The sequence below is a fragment of the Ambystoma mexicanum genome, chromosome 9 (genome assembly GCF_040938575.1).
Source record: "Ambystoma mexicanum isolate Mex_15411 chromosome 9, UKY_AmexF1_1, whole genome shotgun sequence".
Lineage (NCBI taxonomy): Eukaryota > Metazoa > Chordata > Amphibia > Caudata > Ambystomatidae > Ambystoma > Ambystoma mexicanum.
The window spans coordinates 1,486,479,695-1,486,500,247 of record NC_090931.1 but is presented as its reverse complement, the minus strand read 5'-3'; the positions used below and the strand labels follow the sequence as shown (position 1 = coordinate 1,486,500,247).

At 46.7% G+C, this 20,553-nt stretch overlaps 1 protein-coding gene and 1 long non-coding RNA gene across 2 annotated transcripts in view; one reads left to right on the top strand and one right to left on the bottom strand.

Moving 5' to 3' along the window:
* Nucleotides 1-20,553, bottom strand: part of SLC4A3 (solute carrier family 4 member 3) — a 660,038-nt gene that overhangs the window by 532,564 nt on the left and 106,921 nt on the right. The window lies entirely within an intron of this gene.
* On the top strand, nt 14,425-15,708 carry LOC138489260 (uncharacterized). The gene is made up of 3 exons (XR_011274765.1): nt 14,425-14,514; nt 14,640-14,796; nt 15,184-15,708. It is a non-coding gene; the product is annotated as an uncharacterized lncRNA (long non-coding RNA).

Below are 20,553 nucleotides of genomic sequence, written 5' to 3'. Positions count from 1 at the left end.
TGAAATGCTTTAAACAGGCAATTACCGGGCCTTTATTGACAGTGCAGCCCGGTGGCTGTTAATGATGCCCTGGCCTGCCCGCTAACGGCTCTGTGGGTCAGCCAGGTCAAGGCAACATACGCCAACATGTCACTGCGCCACTGTGAGCGATACCTCCCTTGATAAGCAGGTGAAACACACGTTCCTTAATGCCCTCATCTACATGCCGACCCCCGCAGAGTGCTGTGCCTTCTACCCGGAGCCGTCTAAATAACACGTGGCTTTGGAAGTCTTTCTGGAGATTCTGCTGCTGCTATTCCAGAGGTTTTCGGCTTCATACACCGTTTAGAATCTTCTAGTAGCTCATTCATTGGAGTTAGGTCTGGCTCGAGTGAGCTCTGTTCCCCTGAAGCTTCTTTCAGGCGGGACGCCAGCAGAGTCTTCTGCTGGACTGATGAGACCCCCCACGTCCGAGGAAAACCCCCAGAGGGCGGCCTCTTGGTTGGAAGAGCCCCGCTCCCTTGCCTCTGTTTTCCTCTGGAAGGGGGGGGCGGCTTTTTGTGCTACAGCTGTTCTCTCGCAGCCTTAGTGCCCCCACTAAGGGCGGTGCCCGCCATTTGCGGCCCGGTGGTCGGTGCGTTCGGCCCCCAGGACAGGGTTAGGCTGCTATTGTAATGGCAACGATTCAGTGAAGCGGTTACCTGCCTGTCACCATTTTACAGTGATCTCAAAGTGTGACGTAACTGTGCAACCAATGATGGCATTAAATATTGTTGGATAATAATAGAGGCTGATATGAAGACACGCTGCCCTCAGATAGCTGGGCTTACACAGTTGTATAATGTCAAATTGATCTGGCTTTAACAATTGTGCGCTCTTATCATTCACCATACCAGAACAAGGTAAGGTTATTCTTAAGTTACCCTACCACCAGGCGGATAAGGCAACCATTATACGTTGAGATACAGCCTCTATATACTTGGACTGTGTGTTGCAGCAGCTGTCAGGAATGCACATGTAACCTTTGAACATGCCATTTACCACTGAAAAGCAGGGGCTGTAGATGTCAGGAGACTGATGCATCAGGCATCATGTATGCACTTTGACGTAGAGCTTTTATAAAAGGGCAGTCTGTTTAGCAGAACTGTGATAGGTGATAGTTACATAATTAATGGTCCCCAGGCCCACATAAACTTTCAAGCCTGCAACTTGCAGGTCTGCATTTCCATTGACTAAATAAAAACATCACTATTTAGTAAGGGCGAAAGATATGATATTGCTGTATGATATACTTAACAAGTATGAAAAAAAGATAATATTGGGAGATTTAATAACACGATAGGTTCTGTGAAAGGCCAGGAGGAACGGGGCGAGTCAGTCACAAGGCAGAGTATCCAGCTCAGCCTTTTATCTCTTCGGACAAAATTAGTGCTATTCTGGCGGTGAACATTATCTGGCAAGATACTATGACTGGACTCTGCTCCCAAAAGGTTGACAGGAATTGGGAGGAACCAGCTTGATGTTAGAATGTGCCCAGAAAGGTGTTTACACCTTCTTCTTCCCATAAAAGAAATTAATTTGGAAAATAATAGCGTTTCTTGAAAATTTCAACAGAGCATTCCGTTATTGCTGTGCACTTTATATCCCTCATCTTTTCCTCCTGTTGCCTTTTCCAGTATGTTGTCTGAGTGGGATAATGCGCCCGCTGCAGTGATGTATGTGAAAGCTACAGCTATGTGGGATGATGTGCCCACTGCAGTGATTTATGTGAAGCCTACAGCTATGTGGGATAATGTGCCCACTGCAGTGATTTATGTGAAGCCTACAGCTATGTGGGATAATGTGCCCACTGCTGGGATTTATGTGAAGCCTACAGCTGTGGGATAATGTGCCCACTGCTGGGATTTATGTGAAGCCTACAGCTATGTGGGATAATGTGCCCACTGCAGTGATTTATGTGAAAGCCTACAGCTGTGGGATAATGTGCCCACTGCAGTGATTTATGTGAAGCCTACAGCTGTGGGATAATATGCCCACTGCAGGGATTTATGTGAAGCCTACAGCTATGTGGGATAATGTGCCCACTGCTGGGATTTATGTGAAGCCTACAGCTGTGGGATAATGTGCCCACTGCAGTGATTTATGTGAAGCCTACAGCTGTGGGATAATATGCCCACTGCAGGGATTTATGTGAAGCCTACAGCTATGTGGGATAATGTGCCCACTGCAGGGATTTATGTGAAGCCTACAGCTATGTGGGATAATGTGCCCACTGCTGGGATTTATGTGAAGCCTACAGCTGTGGGATAATGTGCCCACTGCAGTGATTTATGTGAAGCCTACAGCTGTGGGATAATATGCCCACTGCAGGGATTTATGTGAAGCCTACAGCTATGTGGGATAATGTGCCCACTGCTGGGATTTATGTGAAGCCTACAGCTGTGGGATAATATGCCCACTGCAGGGATTTATGTGAAGCCTACAGCTATGTGGGATAATGTGCCCACTGCAGGGATTTATGTGAAGCCTACAGCTATGTGGGATAATGTGCCCACTGCTGGGATTTATGTGAAGCCTACAGCTATGTGGGATAATGTGCCCACTGCAGGGATTTATGTGAAGCCTACAGCTATGTGGGATAATGTGCCCACTGCTGGGATTTATGTGAAGCCTACAGCTGTGGGATAATGTGCCCACTGCAGTGATTTATGTGAAGCCTACAGCTGTGGGATAATATGCCCACTGCAGGGATTTATGTGAAGCCTACAGCTATGTGGGATAATGTGCCCACTGCTGGGATTTATGTGAAGCCTACAGCTGTGGGATAATATGCCCACTGCAGGGATTTATGTGAAGCCTACAGCTATGTGGGATAATGTGCCCACTGCAGTGATTTATGTGAAGCCTACAGCTGTGGGATAATATGCCCACTGCAGGGATTTATGTGAAGCCTACAGCTATGTGGGATAATGTGCCCACTGCTGGGATTTATGTGAAGCCTACAGCTGTGGGATAATGTGCCCACTGCAGTGATTTATGTGAAGCCTACAGCTGTGGGATAATATGCCCACTGCAGGGATTTATGTGAAGCCTACAGCTATGTGGGATAATGTGCCCACTGCTGGGATTTATGTGAAGCCTACAGCTGTGGGATAATGTGCCCACTGCAGTGATTTATGTGAAGCCTACAGCTGTGGGATAATATGCCCACTGCAGGGATTTATGTGAAGCCTACAGCTATGTGGGATAATGTGCCCACTGCTGGGATTTATGTGAAGCCTACAGCTGTGGGATAATGTGCCCACTGCAGTGATTTATGTGAAGCCTACAGCTGTGGGATAATATGCCCACTGCAGGGATTTATGTGAAGCCTACAGCTATGTGGGATAATGTGCCCACTGCAGGGATTTATGTGAAGCCTACAGCTATGTGGGATAATGTGCCCACTGCTGGGATTTATGTGAAGCCTACAGCTGTGGGATAATGTGCCCACTGCAGTGATTTATGTGAAGCCTACAGCTGTGGGATAATATGCCCACTGCAGGGATTTATGTGAAGCCTACAGCTATGTGGGATAATGTGCCCACTGCTGGGATTTATGTGAAGCCTACAGCTGTGGGATAATATGCCCACTGCAGGGATTTATGTGAAGCCTACAGCTATGTGGGATAATGTGCCCACTGCAGGGATTTATGTGAAGCCTACAGCTATGTGGGATAATGTGCCCACTGCTGGGATTTATGTGAAGCCTACAGCTATGTGGGATAATGTGCCCACTGCAGGGATTTATGTGAAGCCTACAGCTATGTGGGATAATGTGCCCACTGCTGGGATTTATGTGAAGCCTACAGCTGTGGGATAATGTGCCCACTGCAGTGATTTATGTGAAGCCTACAGCTGTGGGATAATATGCCCACTGCAGGGATTTATGTGAAGCCTACAGCTATGTGGGATAATGTGCCCACTGCTGGGATTTATGTGAAGCCTACAGCTGTGGGATAATATGCCCACTGCAGGGATTTATGTGAAGCCTACAGCTATGTGGGATAATGTGCCCACTGCAGGGATTTATGTGAAGCCTACAGCTATGTGGGATAATGTGCCCACTGCTGGGATTTATGTGAAGCCTACAGCTGTGGGATAATGTGCCCACTGCAGTGATTTATGTGAAGCCTACAGCTGTGGGATAATATGCCCACTGCAGGGATTTATGTGAAGCCTACAGCTATGTGGGATAATGTGCCCACTGCTGGGATTTATGTGAAGCCTACAGCTGTGGGATAATGTGCCCACTGCAGTGATTTATGTGAAGCCTACAGCTGTGGGATAATATGCCCACTGCAGGGATTTATGTGAAGCCTACAGCTGTGGGATAATATGCCCACTGCAGGGATTTATGTGAAGCCTACAGCTATGTGGGATAATGTGCCCACTGCTGGGATTTATGTGAAGCCTACAGCTGTGGGATAATATGCCCACTGATGTGATTTATGTGAAGCCTACAGCTGTGGGATAATATGCCCACTGCAGTGATTTATGTGAAGCCTACAGCTGTGGGATAATATGCCCACTGCAGGGATTTATGTGAAAGCTACAGCTATGTGGGATAATATGCCCACTGCAGGGATTTATGTGAAGCCTACAGCTATGTGGGATAATGTGCCCACTGCTGGGATTTATGTGAAGCCTACAGCTGTGGGATAATATGCCCACTGATGTGATTTATGTGAAGCCTACAGCTGTGGGATAATATGCCCACTGATGTGATTTATGTGAAGCCTACAGCTGTGGGATAATATGCCCACTGCAGGGATTTATGTGAAGCCTACAGCTATGTGGGATAATGTGCCCACTGCTGGGATTTATGTGAAGCCTACAGCTGTGGGATAATATGCCCACTGATGTGATTTATGTGAAGCCTACAGCTGTGGGATAATATGCCCACTGCAGTGATTTATGTGAAGCCTACAGCTGTGGGATAATATGCCCACTGCAGGGATTTATGTGAAAGCTACAGCTATGTGGGATAATATGCCCACTGCAGGGATTTATGTGAAGCCTACAGCTATGTGGGATAATGTGCCCACTGCTGGGATTTATGTGAAGCCTACAGCTGTGGGATAATATGCCCACTGATGTGATTTATGTGAAGCCTACAGCTGTGGGATAATATGCCCACTGATGTGATTTATGTGAAGCCTACAGCTGTGGGATAATATGCCCACTGCAGGGATTTATGTGAAGCCTACAGCTATGTGGGATAATGTGCCCACTGCTGGGATTTATGTGAAGCCTACAGCTGTGGGATAATATGCCCACTGATGTGATTTATGTGAAGCCTACAGCTGTGGGATAATATGCCCACTGCAGTGATTTATGTGAAGCCTACAGCTGTGGGATAATATGCCCACTGCAGGGATTTATGTGAAAGCTACAGCTATGTGGGATAATATGCCCACTGCAGGGATTTATGTGAAGCCTACAGCTATGTGGGATAATGTGCCCACTGCTGGGATTTATGTGAAGCCTACAGCTGTGGGATAATATGCCCACTGATGTGATTTATGTGAAGCCTACAGCTGTGGGATAATATGCCCACTGCAGTGATTTATGTGAAGCCTACAGCTGTGGGATAATATGCCCACTGCAGGGATTTATGTGAAGCCTACAGCTATGTGGGATAATGTGCCCACTGCTGGGATTTATGTGAAGCCTACAGCTGTGGGATAATGTGCCCACTGCAGTGATTTATGTGAAGCCTACAGCTGTGGGATAATATGCCCACTGCAGGGATTTATGTGAAGCCTACAGCTATGTGGGATAATGTGCCCACTGCAAGGATTTATGTGAAGCCTACAGCTGTGGGATAATGTGCCCACTGCTGGGATTTATGTGAAGCCTACAGCTATGTGGGATAATGTGCCCACTGCAGTGATTTATGTGAAAGCCTACAGCAATGTGCGATAATGTGCCCACTGCAGTGATTTATGTGAAAGCTACAGCTATGTGGGATAATGTGTCCACTGCTGTGATTTATGTGAAAGCTACAGCTATATGGGATAATGTGCCCACTGCAGGGATTTATGTGAAGCCTACAGGTGTGGGATAATGAATGTGCCCCCTGCAGTGATTTATGTGAAGCCTACAGGTGTGGGATAATGAATGTGCCCACTGCAGGGATTTATGTGAAGCCTACAGCTATGAGGGATAATGTGCCCACTGCATTGATTTATGTGAAGCCTACAGCTGTGGGATAATGTGCCCACTGCAGTGATGTATGTGAAAGCCTACAGCAATGTGGGATAATGTGCCCACTGCAGTGATTTATGTGAAAGCTACAGCTATGTGGGATAATGTGTCCACTGCTGTGATTTATGTGAAAGCTAAAGCTATGTGAGATAATGTGCCCACTGATGTGATTTATGTGAAAGCTACAGGTGTGGGATAATGAATGTGCCCACTGCAGTGATTTATGTGAAGCCTACAGGTGTGGGATAATGAATGTGCCCACTGCAGTGATTTATGTGAAGCCTACAGGTGTGGGATAATGAATGTGCCAACTGCAGGGATTTATGTGAAGCCTACAGCTATGTGGGATAATGTGCCCACTGCATTGATTTATGTGAAGCCTACAGCTGTGGGATAATGTGCCCACTGCAGTGATTTATGTGAAAGCCTACAGCAATGTGGGATAATGTGCCCACTGCAGTGATTTATGTGAAAGCTACAGCTATGTGGGATAATGTGTCCACTGCTGTGATTTATGTGAAAGCTACAGCTATGTGGGATAATGTGTCCACTGCTGTGATTTATGTGAAAGCTAAAGCTACGTGGGATAATGTGCCCACTGATGTGATTTATGTGAAAGCTACAGCTATGTGGGATAATGTGCCCACTGCAGGGATTTATGTGAAGCCTACAGGTGTGGGATAATGAATGTGCCCACTGCAGTGATTTATGTGAAGCCTACAGGTGTGGGATAATGAATGTGCCCACTGCAGGGATTTATGTGAAGCCTACAGCTATGTGGGATAATGTGCCCACTGCATTGATTTATGTGAAGCCTACAGCTGTGGGATAATGTGCCCACTGCAGTGATTTATGTGAAAGCCTACAGCAATGTGGGATAATGTGCCCACTGCAGTGATTTATGTGAAAGCTACAGCTATGTGGGATAATGTGTCCACTGCTGTGATTTATGTGAAAGCTAAAGCTACGTGGGATAATGTGCCCACTGATGTGATTTATGTGAAAGCTACAGCTATGTGGGATAATATGCCCACTGCAGGGATTTATGTGAAGCCTACAGGTGTGGGATAATGAATGTGCCCACTGCAGTGATTTATGTGAAGCCTACAGGTGTGGGATAACGTGCCCACTGCAGTGATTTATGTGAAAGCCTACAGCTATGTGGGATAATGTGCCCACTGCAGTGATTTAGTAATGTGGGATAATGTGCCCACTGCAGTGATTTAGCTATGTGGGATAATGTGCCCACTGCAGTGATTTATGTGAAAGCTACAGCTATGTGGGTTTGTGTGCATCTTGTTGAACTCTGAACAGCTTGACAGTCACTCGATCCATCTCCGTCCAAACCAGCTCAGCTTTTCATCATTCCAAAGTCAAATAATGCGTGGCGTATAACCTATTGAAATGTCCTTTTTAGTCTTACATTTTAATACTGCAGATTGCTTGTAAATGCATATAGCTACGTTAAGCAAAACTGCAAACTTCATTGTTTTCTCCCCCCTTTCTATTGTGTTACAGTTTTCACATCTGAAAAAGGGGTAAGTCAGGGGGGGAGGTGGAGCTGCTAAACTGTGGTCAGGCCTTCGAGAGCGGTTTTGGTATTTAACCATAAATGGCAATCGGACTGGCACCATCTGGCTGGCCGGAAGGGGCCAGGCCAGTGCCAATAGTGGAGTACCTTTGCTGAAAATGTTGGGGGGTGGGGGGGCATAGGGCATTTTGAGCCTGAGATTCGCATCCGGGGGGGCTGCGCTACAGGAGGCCTGGTTAGGGTTCGTTTGCTCGTCCTGGGCAGTGATTGGGGGATGGAGGACCATGTATACTTCTAAGCGACAGTGCACAACAATGCTCAAACATTCTGCCCGCATCAAGCAAGATACTGCTGCTATGTTCTTCAACCCAACAGAGGGCGCTATTCACCTTACCTCTCAATCACAAGGTGAAGCCATTTCCTCAAACCTAATCTCACACGTTTATTTCTGTAATTGAATGTATATTTTTTTTTGTGGGACTAGAACTTCACATCATGCCTAATAAGGTTAACATGTCTCAAACCATAAATGACAGCAAGGTGATATTAACAATAATGCATCAGAGCCCCTCCCCGACCCCAAAAGAAAAAGCCAACTAGTAGCGCTGTTTGCTGTTCCTAGCCTAAGAGAGGCGGGCATGAGCCATGGCAATGCTACTCGTGTTATCAGTCTCAGAAGGACAGGGTTTGCCAGCTCATTCAAGGTATGAACTAGTGAATTTAAGCTTGCACAAAGGTATTTGCAGCAGATGCATCAACCGACTGAGACACCTTAGAAATTATATTCAAAGGATACATTCTGCTTGTTTAAAAACTTGAGTATAAGTGAGAAGATAAGATTGGAAGTAACACAATTGTAAGTCTGGAGGGGAGAGTCTAGTAAGATCAAAAGAGGGACAGTGGCAAGTCTTTGAATTAATGATTACCACTGTCATTGCTCTGGGCAGCCTCCCAGGCGATGATTATTTAGTATATATGTGTCATCACAGAAGGGGAAAAGTCATGAGCAAATGAGTCTGGGTTCTGGAACCAAAAGGTGCAGAGAAATCTCAACGGCTTGGCCATGTCCCCTCTGCACTGGAACACAGACCACTGCAGGCATTTTCAGACCTTCTGGTCCAGCAGTTTGCTCAGGGCTACTCAGAGTAGTGCAAAGCTGAGACTAATTTGCAAACATTGGTACAGAAGACTGGCGAGAGCAATGCCAGTGGTTATGATTGATGCAAAGCCTTACCTCCATCTTTCTTTAGTTTTGGCTATTGGGCGTGAGCCAGAACTACTGCACTGGAATACAGAGATGAGTGAGGTGGCATGTGTGGATGGGCACGCAGCCTCTGGGAGAATGCACGAGACGTTCTCTCCAGGGGCGCTGAAAGCTACATCTCGCGAGCCCAGGAATGGATGGCTGTTCAGCCGTGACTGGCTCTTCCCATCACTCGGTGTCAGCGTCTTCATGGCCATAAGAGCCGTGGGACATTGCGCTCTCATCAATGTAGTGTTCCCTCAATACAACTCCCCCGTGAGCCCAGTGCCTTGAAGCCATTTGGGAGATTTGGTCCATCCACTGACTATCCATAGCCATGTCAATCCCTATGGCATTTGCACCAATGGCCTGCTCTTACCCACAGAAACATACCCTCTTGGGAACTCTTTGAGCTAGCTCAATCGCACAGCAACATAAGCGTTGTGCTGTATGGGAGCTGCCAGCATTACCTCTAAGCATTCTCTCAAGTGGTAATGACTGCCTCCGCAAATAAGCTACTCATGTAATAAAATGTTTAACAGGGCGTGTCTTCAGCCAGTTTTGTAAGCGGTATGCATGTCTTCACATCTGTTCCTTGCACTGAAATCCCGTCTAAAACAAGCAATCGCGAAAGCAACAGTTTTGGCTTGTGAATAGATGAGCTCTTATGCCCAGGTACACAAAGCATGTACCAGCTGTTCCCATCTTATGGCCAGCTGGTACCGTGTTGACTGTGCCTTGCAAATGCCCATTTCAAAAGCCCAAACCGTTGGCTTTGCCAATGTGTGCTGGTTTCAGTTTGTCTCTCTAAGTGACAGTGTATGCACCCGGATGTGGGTGCCTTGCTTAATACGCCTAGAAAGTCAAGCTGCACCTCACTGAGATGGCCCAACATGGCCCAACCTGAACATGTCAGGGCTGGGATGGAGAGTATGGACACTGTAGGTTCTTGCTCTCATATGGCTTACCGGTGACCTCTGACCTGAACAGAATGCACCTCTTTCTGTGTGGAAGCCTAGTCTGGCCTGCCAGAACTTTTCATGACTCGAACTGATAAGTGCTGACTTGGCAAACCCATACCGCTTGAGTTACAATAAACAGAGTCTGTATGCAAACAGAAATGATTATGTTAAAAAACATTATTTAAAAAGGGAATTATTTTTCTGTACTAGGTTGTCAAATATATATAACATAAATATATAATTGGTGGTTTCTAAGCGTGGACCCGGGGATCGAACCTGTGTTGCTCTGCGTCGTCTTGCTTCCAAGGCGAGTGCGTTTGCCCCCGAGCTATCCTCCCGAGAGGCTACGCTTACATTTCTGGTGGGACAACTACAGGAGGCTGCTCGCTGCTAACGAGGATCTGTGCAGAGGCCGGCCTACCCTAGGACTAATGCTAGAGTTCCTGTGCATTCTAATATGGCAATATATAGGGTCCCCGAAAGAGTCACCAGAGGTTCTACCAAAAGGCCGGGATTTCTCTAAATTACTTCCGTCAGCTGGAGAGCAATGCAGTAAGATTTGAAACGCGAAAATGTGTATTAAGAAGAAAAGTCGAGAAACTTAACTCTGTGAAACAATTACTGTGGGATCCCATCAGTGATGGGGACGGGAGGGGGTAACGGGAGTGTTCCCAACCACACTGTTTATAAACCCCTCGCTGCCCGCACCCCGATAAACAGTAGCCTCCCAGAAGATCAATAATGAACACTTGAAACATAAGCATAACCCACCTGAGGAGCGTTTGCAATGTGTCTGGCAAAGCATAAAAGGGGCATACCTTTAAAACCTAATAAGTTGCATTTTAAAATGTCCTGCAGAATCCAGGCTTCTGCGCCTTTAGAGAAGTCCACCAGACTAAACCAATCGAAGGGTGCGAATGGATTTTTACAGATCAGGGGAGGCTTTTTTTGCAGGATCGCCGATCCGGGATAATCCGGCCCACTGCCAGCACTGTTGTTTAGACTAATCCTGTGCCCAGACGCAATAGTAACGAGCTCCCTGATTCCAGACCTGTCCCACGCAAATACACATTGGGGCACGGAGTAGCAGCTGTAGCTGGCGGCAGACTCCAAAAAGCCACACTCACCTCTGACCCTGCACGGGACGTTCTCTGCATCTCGAGAGCCCAGGAATGGAAGGATGCTGAGCCCGGACTGGCTCTTCCGTCACCCGTTGTCAGCCTCTTCACGGCCACGAGAGCTGTGGGACATTGCGCTCTCGTCAAGATAGTGCCCCTCAATGACACCCGCCCCCGTGCCTTGAAGCCCTTTCTAGGCGCTTGGAGTCCAACTGCACCCATCCGCCGCGAACCAGTCTCTCTGTCCGACCAGGCCCTCCTGCTGGCCTGCCTGAAAAACAGGTTTGTCTCGCTCAAATGTGCGCTCGCGGGCGCCATTTTTCCCACAAAATGGCTTGTCTTATTGGCGACCGTGCACCCGCATGCCCCAGGTTACGCCTGGGGGAAACCACGCCACGTGCCTTTACGAATACACTTTTATGTAACAAACGTCGATTGCTTCTTGCGCCTCCAATATTCCAGGTGTAAGTGTCTGAGGAACTTTCACAAGCAGAGCACCCAGTTCCCAGACAGTCCCGGCAAAACCTTAGCAACTATAGACTAACATTTTGGGGAGCAGGGGAGAACACCCTTCAAATGTTGGGAGACTGTGGGGGCAGTGTGTGGGCATCTAACTTCTTTACGCATTCTAATTAGACAATTCTAGCGCAGATTCAATGTTACATGCAGTTAACTCTCTCCCTCAAGCCTGGCAACCCATAATGACTGCTGCGAGAACGAGCCGTCCGCTGCCATCTTACCCTGGCCTGCAAGTGCTAACATTCCATCACTACACGAACGCGGTTGCTACCAGGGACATGCTTTCAATGAGCAATTACCGGGCCTGCCTTTATTGACAGTGCAGCCTCGGGGGCCGTTAATTATCTGTGTCCTGCCCGGGCCTGCCCGATAATGGCACTGTGGGTCAGCCAGGTTAAAGACAGCATAAGGCAACGTGTCATGGCGCCACTCTGAGCGATGCCTCCTTTGATGAGTTCCTTAATGCCTTCATCTACTCGCGGACCCCCGCTGAGTGTCGTGAGTTCTCCCCAGGGGAGTCTAAATAGCACGTGGCTGTGGAAGTCTGTCTGGAGATTCCTCTGCTGCCATCCCAGCCGGCTTTCGGCTTCATACACGGTTTAAATGCCAATATGGACATGTACAGGGCCATCTTAAGCTTTTTTGGGGCCCTGGGCATGGACATCTTTGGGGCTCGCCTCAATCAAACCAAAGGAATTAAGTGATCAAGTATATCTGGTGGCACCCTCACCCCCCCTACCCCCCGCCATCGTGAGCAAAACGATAGGTAGAAATGCCGCCTCGCAGCATTCAAAATAAGCATGTTTATTCCCTTTAAATCCCCTTACCCTCTTCATTCTTGCTCTGATCAGATTGAGAAACAAGTAGCATTTGAAGGCCAACATTAGCAGTCTACGAAGAGGTTACTTCTCTTCTAGTATAGAAACAGGATACTTTTTATCAATAGCATCCGGGAAGGTATGCAGCCTGTAGTATCAATGCAGGACTGTATGTAAAAGGGTACATGTAACCCGGAATAGGCAGAGAACTCACATTGGCTGCTTCAGAGAATGCAAAAGTGCTCCAGCATGGATAGAGTAGACCAATAGTAAGGAAGGAGAAAGCTACACATACCATAGCATGGACAGTGGAGGCAGATTAGAAACTACCAGGAAGGTGCATCTATCCAGACAGACAGAGATTGGAAGTGGGACATGGTTTTCAAATAGTGTTACCATTAGTGATCAAGGGAACACGTGCCTGTGGTGTGCAGTATATCAATGCTCGCTATTATAGTGAAGGCAACCCTATGGCCAGTGAAACCATGAGTGAGGCTTTTATGAAGATCATACCCTGAGAAGGAAATCACACTGAAGGGCTGAGAATTTTGAAAGGTTTAGGGACTGGCAACACTGAGAGGTTAAGCAATACAAGATTAAATGAGATGCCCAGGATCATACATTGCTTAATGGGTGAAGCTGGGATGTGTGCCAACACCGCAATTCCTGCATTTGAACACTTTCTTTTCCAGCTCTTACCATGTACTAAAACAGTCTCAACAAACTAAACAAACGAATAGGTGAACACAGGTCACGCATGCGCTGTAGAGGCCATACAGCACCCCTGGTAACACACTACTTAGAGCACCAGCATGGAGTGGAGGACATGAAGTGGTGGGTTGCAGACACCATCCTTAACAACACCAATGCTAGCAATGCTTTAAACCACAAGGAATCTTGGTGGATCTTTAAATTGAACTGTACTACTCAGGGACTTAACAAAGTCACACCCACCGTGTTCACATAAGCCTAGTGACCCCATCCCTCCTTGCTGCTCCTGCTTCTGGGTATTGCATATGTGCCTCCGGCAGTTAAACCAGTTCTCTGTAGGCCCCAGCTCACCTTATGGGGGATGACGGGTTCTTTGTTATACGTGTCTTTCGACCTTGTGCACACATGTCTCTCCTGGGAATTTAATCAAGTTGTTAAACCATGCTTTGACGTCCCTCACCACAGAAATGAGGTCAAATTGTGTCCTATTAACACGGACGGAATTTTTCTCTGAAAATCTCCTGTGGGTAGTGTGCTCACTGATTGGTTGCTTTTGGGTTATTGTTCATGTGTTCTCGATTTGTTACAGTATACAGCACACATTAACTACGTTGTAAACATCAACAATATTGAATTTTGTTCTGATGCTGTCCTCTAGTAAAATGGGGCTAGTCTGTAGGCTAGTGTAACCGACAAAATTGACATCTGTCCTTTAATTGGCTGTTTTTCTGTACTGCTCCAATAGGGTTTAATTTGTCACACCATAGAACAACCGTTGCCCACAGCAAGAGGCATTTGACCATTCAGGCAAACTACATTCATAATTCTCAAACTACAATGTACAGTGCACATTTACTATGCTGAAAATAGTAACACCATCTAATAAATTGTATTGTGTTCTGATGCTGTCCTCTTGAAAAAATGGGGCTAGTCTATGATCTACTGTAACAGACAAAATGGACATCTATTTGCATAACCACTTTTTCGTTTCACTTTGTGGTCATTAATTGGGCACCTTACCCTACTGCCCTTATGTGGTCCTATTTTACACACCATACAGCAAACATTGCCCACAGCAATAGGCCCATGACTATCCAGGCAGCCTTCATTTATATTCCATAGACTCCCGTTTGAACGAGCCCATTCACCTACCCTCAGCACACTTCTAGCTTCACCCCATAATACTTAGCATCTTCGCCCCGGCGCCACAATTAGGCGCTCCTCTGCCTACACGCCCGACGCTGGTACACGTCTCCATGGCAGCCGGCGCATGCGCTCTCTGCACTATGTCCACAGCTCCATCTTTAAACGCTGCATCGGCCGCACACAGGTAGCAGCCGACACTCCGGAGGACCGATTCGATCGCCTCTCACAGTCCCTAATGGTAAGCTTCCAACCCACATCAGGGCCTGCTCTGCTGTAATACTGGTTCTTAGCATGATATCCAACTATGTGGTTATTTCCACACGGCTACCTACAGCTTTCTCCTCTTTTCCTTTCCTCGTGCAGCTCGGTGGACAGACGCCACTTTCCCTGCTGCAATAATTCTCCTGCATTTTCCAGCACATTACGGGGTCCTTTAATCACCTGGTCTTCATTCTCTGGGCCAGAAGCACTCCGCCCAGTCCAGCCCTGCACCCTGCTCTGCATCTACATAGCAGATCAGGTATTCCTTTTCTGACTTCTATTTTTCCTTGTTTTTATTGTCACTATTCTACTTGGCAGTTTGCAGCCAACTGATGGGCTTCCAACTGTGCATACTTTTTTCTTATCTAGCCAGTGTGCCATTTCAAGACCCACCTCCCTATTACCTGCCGCCAGGTTCCCACACCTCTGCGCCATTGGAAGATGTTCCTTCCTTCATTTTGTCCAGGCCAGTGTTTTGCTATCACAAGCCTATTGAAAGTGTATATTCCATACACTCTTCACCCTCTGGGGGCCTTTTAATTTTAAATTAATTTGTTTTTATAACACGCTAGTATCTCAGTTTCTTGTCTCAACACCAAGGTGAACAACTATACTAACTACATCCTCACTTAATCCCTCCACCTAGGGAGACCCGGTCCAGGACTATGAAGAAGGCTCTTTATGCCGAAACATCACGGGACCACATATTGTTTGGGCAAACTATCCCTGTCCCGCCACACCATCTGATCTACATCTAGATGTAGACCAAAGACTTGGTTACCTCCCAATATCCAGCACACCGTGGAAACAACAACCAGGATATACTCGTGAAGACTAATTTCAGTTCATTGTTTACCAACTCACCTCCTAAGTGTCTTGTGATTACATGAGGGTTACTCTATAAGGAATATGATTTAAATTTGACATTTATAGAGTGTAACCCTGACAGGATTTAATGCTGAATAAGTGCCTTGCATTCATGTTTGTGTATGGGCACACCCACGTTCATCTATGAGGAATTTGAACCAACCGTTATGTTTGTTTTTTCTGTTTTTTCTGTTCTCTTGTCTCTATAATAGGTCTGCCAATTATTAGGCAGGTGTTTTTTAAAAAACTAAAAAATACTATGGGAAACTATACCCAAGTTGACTGGACATTAACTAAATAAATATGTTAACAGTCACTGTATATGTGTTTTCTTGCTCTCATTTCCATTCAGCATGAATATACAGCTCCATGGATACTTGGCTTGTTAAATGGTACAATCTTTGCATTAAAAATGAATACCGAGATGTATGAAATGTTGTCGTGGTAGGACGCCACCCTTATGTTTCAATAATGGACTGAAGAAAGACCCCCACCCCCGAGCAAACCCCCCAGAAGGCAAGGCGGCCTCTTGGTTGGAAGGGCCCTGCTCCCTTAGCTCTGTTTTCCTGTGGAAGGGGCTTGGGAGCTTTAGCTGGTCTCTCGCAGCCGGTAACCTCAGGGGGATTAGGCTGCTAGGGTAATGGCAATGATTCAGTGAAGTGGTTGCCTGCCTGCCGCCATTTTACAATTATCTCAAAGTACGTGACTGCGCAAGCAAGGATTGATTTATATACTGTTGGATAATAACGCATGTTATTATAGCGCTAAACGAAGCGGACTCTGCCACAAAGCGCTACGAACGCAGTAAATGTATTATTTATTTATTTAGATTTTTGTACCGCGCCACATGCCCGTGTGCCTCAGGGCTCATTATGCTCTGGTTGCGCTTATGAACTTGTTTGTTCGTGCACGGCGCTCCCTTGCACCTAGTGAGCTAGTTTTGCCGCTTCCTAAGGACAATATGATACATTCAACAGACCTCAAATAGCAAGGATGGCGCTATTTAGTTTATAGTTTTACGCCAATCTAATAAACGCTGTCTTGATGAAAACGTGGCCAAGGGAAATGTACTCCCGTTGACGAAACTTTCCTAAGCAAAAAAAGGTGGCCCTGTAGTTGTGGAAAGTCTGTCCCATTTCTATGTCGCCTACGCTTTACACGCACCTTTTCAAGATCTCTCGCGCGTGATGCTCTGACTTGCCCACAGCGCCTCCTTTCTTTCATTCTCTGCTTGGAATTTGCACTAAGGACCACCCACCCATGGTTATGGGTGGTTATGGATGGTTATGGTTAAGGACCACCCACCCATGGTTATGGCTTTTGGCATCGAGCTGGCCCCCATGGCTGCTATGGGTCACCAGCACCTTAGTTGGAGGCCCAGTGCCTCAGGGCGTTGCCGGGGAGCACCAAGTTTTATGTAGGGGCAGGGCGGACCATACCCAACACGTGGAGACCCTTGCCACCTTGCTGGCACGAGGCCCCACAGCACCATGGCCTGCAGGCCTGTGCTCACACAGTGTGGGCCTGCAGGGCTAAATGAGAGACAGACTCAGTCGTTCCCTCTGGAGTCTGCAGCAGGCGCTCCCTTTATTGAGCAAGTCACATGGTCACAGACACGTGACATTGTCACGAGCCCTGGGAGGGGCTTGCATTACTAAAAGGGGTGGCGCACCACAACCACCCTTTCCATTGTATAGTCCGGATGTGTTCGCCAGTTTTAAATGCATGTTCTGTCTGTTCTTTTTTTTTTTCATCTGTAAAGTGAGTCTTCGTTTTATTTTCAATGCCTCATAAATCATTTTATATGTTACTCGAGAACTGAATCTTCTAGTAGGAACAGGGTGAGGACTTTGGTGAACCCAAAAGTTGCCAATGGGTTGGTTCCACTGTCTAAGCCACCTGGCTTGCGCAGAACCTTTCTGGGTTACCCTGGGCCTGCAGGAAATATGTAGTTCACGTAGGCAATCCGGCCCCCAGGCCACCAGGTCCACTGAAATTACTCCCCGAGTCCAAAAATGCCAGTTTGGGAGTGGACCTGCAATGAAGTAGTAGATCTATGTTCCATTTTCAGGGAAACAGAGCCTCCCCCAAAGAGACTATCTATGATGGTCAAAGTCAGGCTCCAAGTCTCCCATTCTGTGGGGAATCTCCCCCCAGGCCTCGAAGCTGTGTTGGGAGACAGCATGGTTACAGCCCCCCTGAATACCGTGCATAGGGAATGCTCTGAACCTTAAGGACCCAGGTTGCGTTCCTTCATCTGTTTATGGTTTGATGGATGAAAACTGGCTTCACTATGGAAGTCTACATGCAACACGCAAGTCCTGCGCACTCAACTTGTGTTCCACCCCTCACAAAATGCAACATGCCAAGTCCTGCACACTCAACTGTGCTCCTCCCCTCACTAAATGCAACATGCCAAGTCCCGCACACTCAATGTTGTGCTCCAGCCATCTCTAAATGCAACACGCCAAGTCCTGCACACTCAACTTGTGCTCCTCCCCTCACTAAGTGCAACACGCCAAGTCTCGCACACTCAATGTTGTGCTCCAGCCATCTCTAAATGCAACACGCCAAGTCCTGCACACTCAACTTGTGCTCCACCCCTCTCTAAATGCAACACGCCAAGTCCTGCACACTCAACTTGTGCTCCTCCCCTCACTAAGTGCAACACGCCAAGTCTCGCACACTCAATGTTGTGCTCCAGCCATCTCTAAATGCAACACGCCAAGTCCTGCACACTCAACTTGTGCTCCACCCCTCTCTAAAGTGTAGAGGAGGAGCCAAATGCCTCTACCGGAAGTCCCGCCCCTATGCTGCCTATATGTTGGGAACTGGAAACGGTGACAAGCACGACACCTGTAATGATGCCCATAACACGGCAAGCTTTTGAGGCAAGGTATCCATCGAGAAAACCATTCTTTATGTATCCACGAAGAGCTCACAGTCTCTTAAGCGAGATCCCTGAAGAACGTGAAAAGACGGATCAAAGAAGAGTCTGATGACATCACATGAAGCAAGGTGACACGCCAAGAGGAGATGACAAGAGACAAGGTGAACAGGCCATATAGAATCTGATGACGAAGTAAAGAATCGAGTGAACCTTTCCGTGCAGAATCAAGAATGCACGTGTAAAGAGCTTGGAAGAAAATGCAAACCGTTTTTATAATTGTACAGATGCAGTAATGCAAGTAGACTAAGTATTCATGAAGGCTGGCTATACGTAGTGAATAGACTGCATGCAGTGCTGCCACAGACGTCATTTCAACAAAATGGCCTAGGTAGCGGAAGTGACATCACATGACCCTTGACCTCTGATGACATTGCAGGAAGTGATGTAATTTGACAACACCCCGAAGTGATATCATGGAAGCGATGGAACACGACCTTTCACCCCTTGACAAAACAGGAAGTGGCATCACATAGCATTGTTACTAAGTACATTACGAACAATATGGGGACAATATCACTGTAAAGTGATATACATTTCATACAAGAATGGATCACCATATGTATCGTTAATGTCAGTGTGTATAGGCCTTTATTACCAAATCACTGTGAATGCAAGCAGACGTGCAAGGCCAAACGATAATGATGTGCTATTATATAGGACTTGCGCTTAAGCGCTTCATATAGAACAAATATACATACAATATCACCCAACCTGTGTTGGTACTCATTTATCAACCTCAGCAGAATGAAAGGCTTAGTTGACCTTGCTTGGAGTCGAACCTGCAACCTGCAGATCGAACACACATCGCAGCAGCCAGCGCTCAACCCACAGAGCTATCTTACCGTATATAGCTATCAGAAAACCAGCCACTCCAGAAACAAATAGCCACATGCTGCTGGCCACAGCCCATGAGCCTCAATCTAATGTAATACTTTTTTTAGGGGTAGCAATGGAGACCTCAGGGGTTGCAGTTGTGACCCCTGGAAACCCCAAAAAGACGTCCATGGGTGCCGTATATATATATATATATATATATATATATATATATATATATATATATATATGAGAGAGAGAATATCTGCATGTTCCACGTCGTGTTTTAGCAAAACTGGGATCCTATGAGCAGAATGGTTGAAAGTGTGGCGCAGTAGAATAAGCACGGCTGGTGATGGAGGAAGAATCGAGAAGGCTTGTCTGGCCCAGTGTCAAGGGTTGAGCCAGCCAAGAATCTGGTTATCTATCATGGAAAGATACAATGAACATGAGAGGCGAGACAAGCTCCTGTTAAGGTGCGACAGAAAACAATGAGTACCAAGCTTTATTCATTTTAATAGTATTAAATGCAAAGAAGGAGCTCAAAATGCAGTCTCCAGTCACACGGCCTAGAGGGAAATAGACTTTGGGCAAGCTACGCTGAGACTTGAAGATAAGAGCATGCTCACAGTCCCTTCTATTCCCAGGAGCAGTGATACTTGCAACGCTGAGTTCAAAGACTATTCTCATGGCAGACAGCTTGAGTGATGATGGATGATAGACTAATTGGGTGGGGAGGCAAGTCCAACCCTCCAGCACCTGGGGTTCCAGCTTGCAGGCTGCTAACGAGTGGAATACTCCAGAAGGGTACAAGCCTGCCAACCAATTGTAGAGGGCCACGTATCAAATAGTCCTATAGTTTAAGACCCAATGAAACGTTGTGTATTTTGTGACACTGACGATGACTTGCACGAGGGGTGGGCTTAGTTGTACGACTGACAGTAGAGACCCAATCACAATCCCATACCCCATAGAATGTATACCTAGATGTTTCCTGTTATCCGACCACAAACCGACCAGGTTTTTTTATTTTGCCACATAGTATGACGTCAGTGATGACAGGTTTTTGCTATATAATTGTGTTTTTATGTAGATCACTGAGAGATATGCTGTGAGACGTCATTTGATGTCCATTGTACTCCCAGTTTTAGATGATTGTTATTAAAACAGCAAACTATTTGCTAACTTTCTGAATCGGTCTTCTCATTGATATTTGAGTAACTTCTGCATCCCCATCTATCCCACAGAGCGCTACCTCGTTTTAAAGGCCTACAGGTTCAAAATGCAACACGCCAAGTCCTGCACACTCAGCATTGAGCTCCACCCCTCTCTATATGCAACACACCAAGTCCCACACCCTGAACATGTGCTCCACCCCTCTCTAAA